This window comes from Camelina sativa, chromosome 19 (genome assembly GCF_030686135.1).
Source record: "Camelina sativa cultivar CO46 ecotype springtype chromosome 19, ASM3068613v1".
NCBI classification, from domain to species: domain Eukaryota; kingdom Viridiplantae; phylum Streptophyta; class Magnoliopsida; order Brassicales; family Brassicaceae; genus Camelina; species Camelina sativa.
The window spans coordinates 9,506,794-9,512,876 of record NC_141898.1 but is presented as its reverse complement, the minus strand read 5'-3'; the positions used below and the strand labels follow the sequence as shown (position 1 = coordinate 9,512,876).

The following is a 6,083-nucleotide window of genomic DNA, read 5'->3' as shown; positions in this document are numbered from 1 at the left end:
AATTCCTTGAGACGACAAACTGCCCGGTTGCTTCTCAAACCTTGGCAGTTCCATCTTAAAATAACTAAGGAAGAGGGTTTAGTGGGGATTGAAAATCCACCACTTCCCTTGTAACATCAGGAATTAAGTTAATGGCAGGCTGCATCGTTGGATTAGAGCTAGTGCCCGGGGTGTCCTTATCACAAGGTAGAGGCCTAGACGAACTTACGCACAAGCGTTTCCTAGGAGGATTTGTTGATCTGACAGAGTTAACTTTCTTTATGCTCGCTCCTTGGAGAGGACTTCGTGTTCCTCTTGGTTTAGCTAGGGCTCGAGGGGCGTTTCTCCTACTTGTAGGTTTTGGAGCAGATTTTGGAGTTGGTTTAGTAGTTTGTCTACTGGTACCAGCACGACCTTTTGATTGTTTCCTCTTATTTGAAGCTGAGGAAGGTCCTAGTCGGAGTGCAGCAGGGGTTCTCTCTGGTGTGAATGCGGGAGTTTCCACTAAGTGTGAGTTTACAGGTGAGAGATGAACATTACTGTGACCGCCAGTCTCCAGATACCGAACCTCAACGTCCTGGAGTCTACTTGAATTAACAGAGATCTCTTGACCTTGCAAGTAGGTTCTAGCATCTTCGCCTAGAGAGATACATTCGAGAGCGAGACGTCTGTTTTGCGAAGAAACAAGGGCTCCAACTGACTCTTGGTTAGGAGGTAGAGCCATAGGAACCCGTGGGGGCCTTGGAGAGGGAGTATGAGATAGGACAGGTCGGACAGAGCTAGAAGTCTCACGTTGAGGCGGGGGTCGATGGTCCTCACTCCTTGGTGAAAGCCTGTTGATTCCTTTAGAGTGCCTATCCCTATCAGAGAGCTTACTTAGAGAATTATGATGAGTAACAATCTGGGACAAGCCTCTAGATACCCCAGCAGGTGTATGATAAGATTGACTAGAAGGCTGATGTCGGGGTTGGTAGTGGCGGGTGTAGTTGGTTGGGGCTGGAGGTCGTCTAGGAGGGGAAACTCTCTCAGATAAGGGTCTGCGGTAGTCCTCCTCATATCTTTTGGTGCTCATAAATTTTTTGATTTATTTGCCGAATTTAGTCCACAACGTCCATATTTATCACAGAGTTGCTGTAAGCCTGTAACTCCTTTAGAGACAAAATAGCTAGTCAAAAATACTCAACTAAGTACTAACTAGTAACTACTAAGTGCATGCATGCAAATGTTATTTGCTATAATTATTATTTGTATAAGTAGATGATGATGGAAACTGGAATGGAAACGTAATTGAGCTAGGGCAAGCTTGGGTTTACCCTTGGAGCGAAGCTTTAAAACTTAGAAACAGTACACTTAAAAATACCACAAAGAAACAAATCCATATGTAAACTATCTAAAGTAACAAAATAACTTAATTAGTTTGTTATCTGATCTAATTAACTTGGTTTACAACTTAGTCTAAGCGAGAACGCTTTTCAGAACTCTGCTCATCGTCCAAACGTTCTTCTCTCTACGGGAGAGTCACGGTTTCGTCAGTATTCAAAGCTTTTTCTCCAATCGAAAACCCACCTCGTAGAGTCAAGTATTTTGAACGCTCATTGATAACTCCTCTAACTATAGCTTTGCGTTCAACATGCTCACCAACCTCATCACCAATCGGAGCCTCGGCCAAACCCTTTAAACGTTATGTAGAGAATTGCACATTTGGCCTCGAGTCTCGCATTTGGCGGCTACACATCTTCTTCCTTGGTTTCTATTTCCACTTTCAGAATCTGCAACTTGTACAGATCACTCTGTATGCAACAACATGAGTTTCGAGACAAAAACCAAACCTTGTTAATGATTATTAAAAAACAATGGCAATGATCGTGGTATCTCATTAATTGTTATGCCAAAAGAAATACAAAACCTCTGAAGGCGTCCTATGACGTACACAAACTGCAAGTTCCAAGTACAAACGAATCCAATCATTGGCTAGCAAGTCTGATTCATTCACCTACAAAAGCAACAATGAAAACATATAACTGCTTAACTGATCATGAGCAAAAAACAAAAGAAGTGATTATGATCATCATTAGTGTCTTAAGCAAAATTTTACTAGGTAAAATCGTTTTTCATCATTAAAATCAACAACTGAGGGCCAATCAGGCAATGCACCTTGTAGAAAGCATCGGCCGCTACTTCACCCTGAAAGTGAGGTATGAAACGCTTCTTTGTGATCACTATATATGCAACATTAATAACAATCAATCAATCAATTTACTAGCATCTAGTGAGATTGAATACAAAAAAAAAGGAACAAGTGATCCAGTCACCTTTCTCTTCATCTTTATGTCTAGCAATAGTGACATTCAAACCCAAATTTCCCAAACTTTTTTCATCAAGTCGAAGCTGAAAGGTTTTCTGCAATTGACTAGAAGGATCTATTGCAACCGAATTTATGAAGAAAGAGCGTACCAAATTCATTGACTTGTTGTATTTCTTCACGGTACTGGAAGTTTGTCCCCTCATAAAAAATTTATAGAATTATTTTTGTATGTATAAAATTAATATTTATTGAGTAGCAAGAGGAAGAGACTAATTAATTAAGCTCTTTATACCTTGAGCATATTGTAACGATGAAGCCCCACCATAGCATAGATCTTGGGTAAACAAGCCCTAAGCAAAGTAAATAATCTCTCAGTTTAATAATAATAATAATAATAGGTTCTTGCTCCCAAAAAAAACCTAGAAAGAAAAACTAAGAAGAAATTAGATACGAGAATGAAAGAACTACGTACATCGGATTTGGCCGCTGTACGCCAGTAATCCATAAACTCCTTCCGATCATCTTCCAACTGAGACGTCGTCATATCATATTTTCCTCCTCCTTCGGACATGTCGGCGGTGTCGATGCATGCAATTTTGAAAGAAAAACATTATATTCATCCGAAGGATTCATTAATGGGCTTCAGTTGGGCCTTCTCTAAGCATACTGCATATGAAAAGCAAGAGAATTTTTTCTAATCACCGCTATATCCTTCTTTAAATTTCATCATTAGAGCATCAATTGTGTGTATGAAAAAACAGTGTTATTGCTGGACACCACTATTTAGTCTCAGTTGGAGGGCAAAGAATATGAAAGTTTTACTTTGTAGTTAAGTGAAGAGACTAATTCATCAAGAAGATGGATTGTGAAACTCCTTTTGTATTATTTCCGTGTGGGAGAAACATAACAATAATCTTAAATGTCTTAGTGTTGCGTGATGCAATAGAAACATATTAGTAGCGAAGGAGACGTTCTCAGTGCAATGATACATTAGTTTAGCTATTCTTTGCTTAATTTAAGATCTCCACATAAATAGTTTCAGGAAAGCAAGCATTTTGACTTGCTCATAAACAATGCAGAGCAAATTTCGACATGAGAAGAATATCTAACAGGATTAAAGAATATCAAATGTAGCATGTACATGACAGATAGCTTGCAACTAAGCTTGAGACAAAGAAATAAAATTGGAAAAAAATTCAACTTTATATAAGGGAAATTGAACCCCTTATTCTCAATCTCTTTGTCTGTGTTTCTCGAATTCATAACTATGGCTTTCACAAAATCTGACAAGCTGCACAACGTGTAGGTTACAACCAAGAAGAATATAATGTCTCCATATTAATGCACACATATAGTATGACGTCCATAAATTAATTTATTGTATTCAGAAACGGTGCATTTAAAAAACTACACAAAAACAAGTCCACATAATAGGATAATTTAGTTTATTATCTGGTCTAAGTTAGTCTAAGCGAGGACGATTTGCAGAACTCTGCTGATTGTCCAAAGCTTCTTCTTCTCCACTCACAGGTTGGTCAGTATTTAAAGCATTTTCTCCAATCGAAAACCCACCCAGGAGAGTCAAATATCCTGAACGCTCATCGATGACTCTTCTAAATATAGCTTTGCGTTCAACATGCTCACCAAAATCATCACCAATCGGAGCCTCGGCCAACCCTTTAAATGTTATGTAGAAGATTGCACTTTTGGCCTGGAGTCTCCAATTTGGTGGCTGTATATCTTCTTCCTTAGTTTCTATCGCCACTTTCAGACACTAGAAGAAAACAGTCGATTTTGTTGAATTCTCTCACATCTGCCGCTTAACCCTTTTTACTTCTTACTTTTCTTCTTCCTCCACGACACAACACTTCTTCTTCTTACGCTTCTTCCTCTTCTCTTATTCTTCTTCGACTCCATTGCCTTCTCTTCTTCACCTTATGATTTCTTCTCTTATGCTACTTGATTAAGAAGAGGATCAAACTCCAACACTCCCTCTTGATCCTTTTGCTTAATCCCCAAATGTTCAATTTCCAATTTAGGGATTTTATCCCCTTTGCTCCTTGATCTTCTCCGGTGACTCTCTTGTGCCACAAACAGATTCTTCTTACGGCTCCTGCAAAGCTCACTGGTAATTTCTCTTTCTCCCTCATTGTTCTATTCCTTACCTTTGTAGTCATGGTTGAGTTTAACACAATTGCTGATTTGTTTCTCATCTCTGCAAATTGAGGTTTCTTCTTGTGCATGTGACTCTCGTTGCAATTCAGATCATCAAACTCCTTTTCAAGTAGATGTTGTGAGTTTATGGTTCTCATCTCCCTCTTTTCCTTGTCTTGCATGAGCTCACTTTTCTTCTCTTTGTACTTATCCTCTTCTTTCTTAAACTGGTTCTCATTAATCTTAGGTGAAGACCAAAGCTTTTTCTTGTTCTGATATGGAGTTTCTCTGGTTCTCCTCCATCTCCGATTAGAATGATTCAGCTCATAAATCTCCTCATGGAAGATTCCCTGTTCATTCGATGTATGTGCTTTCTTTGTCTTTTTCTCCCACATACTCTTGTTGTTTATGGGTTGTGCTTCATCGTTGTTCCTCTTCCTTTTCATTTTTCCTTGAACCAGTTTCTCCTCCAGCCTCTTCAATTTCTCTTTTGATATCCATATTTTTCCTGATTTGTGCTTTTTCTTCATGCACTCCCATTTACCTTCAATCTCACCTAAGCATTTAGAGTTTTCTTCCTTTTGTATGAGTTGCAGGCTGAACAAGTCATCACTTTTCTCTTCGTTGGTTCTCTGCTCATTCCATACATGCGGCGTTATTGGTCCAAGCTTTCCCATATTGTTCCTTTTTGTGAGTCGGATATCCTCTCTGCTCTTCTCTTTCACTCTCCCTTGAGTAAGTTTTTCCTCCATTGTTATTTTGCCTTTCAATTTCTTTCCCTGACCCACTTCCCTTTCTCGCATGTAGTTCTCTGCCACGACTTGTACCAGATTTCTGTCTTCTTTCTCCAGCTTAATTTTTGACTCACTTTTGCTCTGATGGTGGTAGAGCTCAACTGAGCATTGACACTCCTTTTCTTGCAGATGAACATGTGCATCATTCGTATCTCTCATCTCCCTCTCATTCTTATTCTCCAACAATAGAGGTTCTTCTTTGTCTACCTTCTTCAATATTCTACGCACCTTTGTTGTCTTTTGTTTTACTTCTACCAGACACGATTTTTGAGACTCTTTCTTCTGCAGGTACTTTGATGTGCAATTCATGTCGACTATTTCCTCCTTGGTGAATCTCTGCTCATCCCACCAAGGTAGTTTCCTTATCTCAATCTTGCTTTGATTTTGATTTTTCTGCTTCTCTTTTGCAATAGATCCTCCTCTATCAACTACCACCCAATTCTGAAGTTGGCTTCCTTGGTTCTCTTTCTCTGAGAACGTTGTGTTATTTGTTATTGCTCGACCTTGACAACTCTTGTTGCCTTTTGGTTTTGCTCTCACTGTCTCATGATCCTTTCTCCCTTTTGTTTTCAGATTCTCTTGAACACTCTTCTCGCCTCTGTCGCCTGTTTCTCCAACCAGCCCCTGCTCCCTCTCAGGTAAGTATCCTCTGTCATGTCCGGTGTTTTCTTTGGACCCGAAGTTGTGCTTCTCAGTTCCCTGAACTATGACTTCCATCTCCTTAACCACTTTGGCTATGTTTTCACATGAAGAAGTCTTTTGGTCCTCCACTTCCATCTCAAGTTTGAGCTTTTCAATTTTATGACTTGTGTCATCAATTTCTATGTCAATAGACTTAGTTTCTCTATTGA

At 39.4% G+C, this 6,083-nt stretch overlaps 1 pseudogene; it reads right to left on the bottom strand.

Annotated features, from left to right (window-relative positions):
* Positions 1-1,485: 1,485 nt before the first annotated feature.
* On the bottom strand, positions 1,486-2,855 carry LOC104767643 (UPF0725 protein At3g19520-like; annotated as a pseudogene).
* Between the last annotated feature and the right edge of the window lie 3,228 nt (positions 2,856-6,083).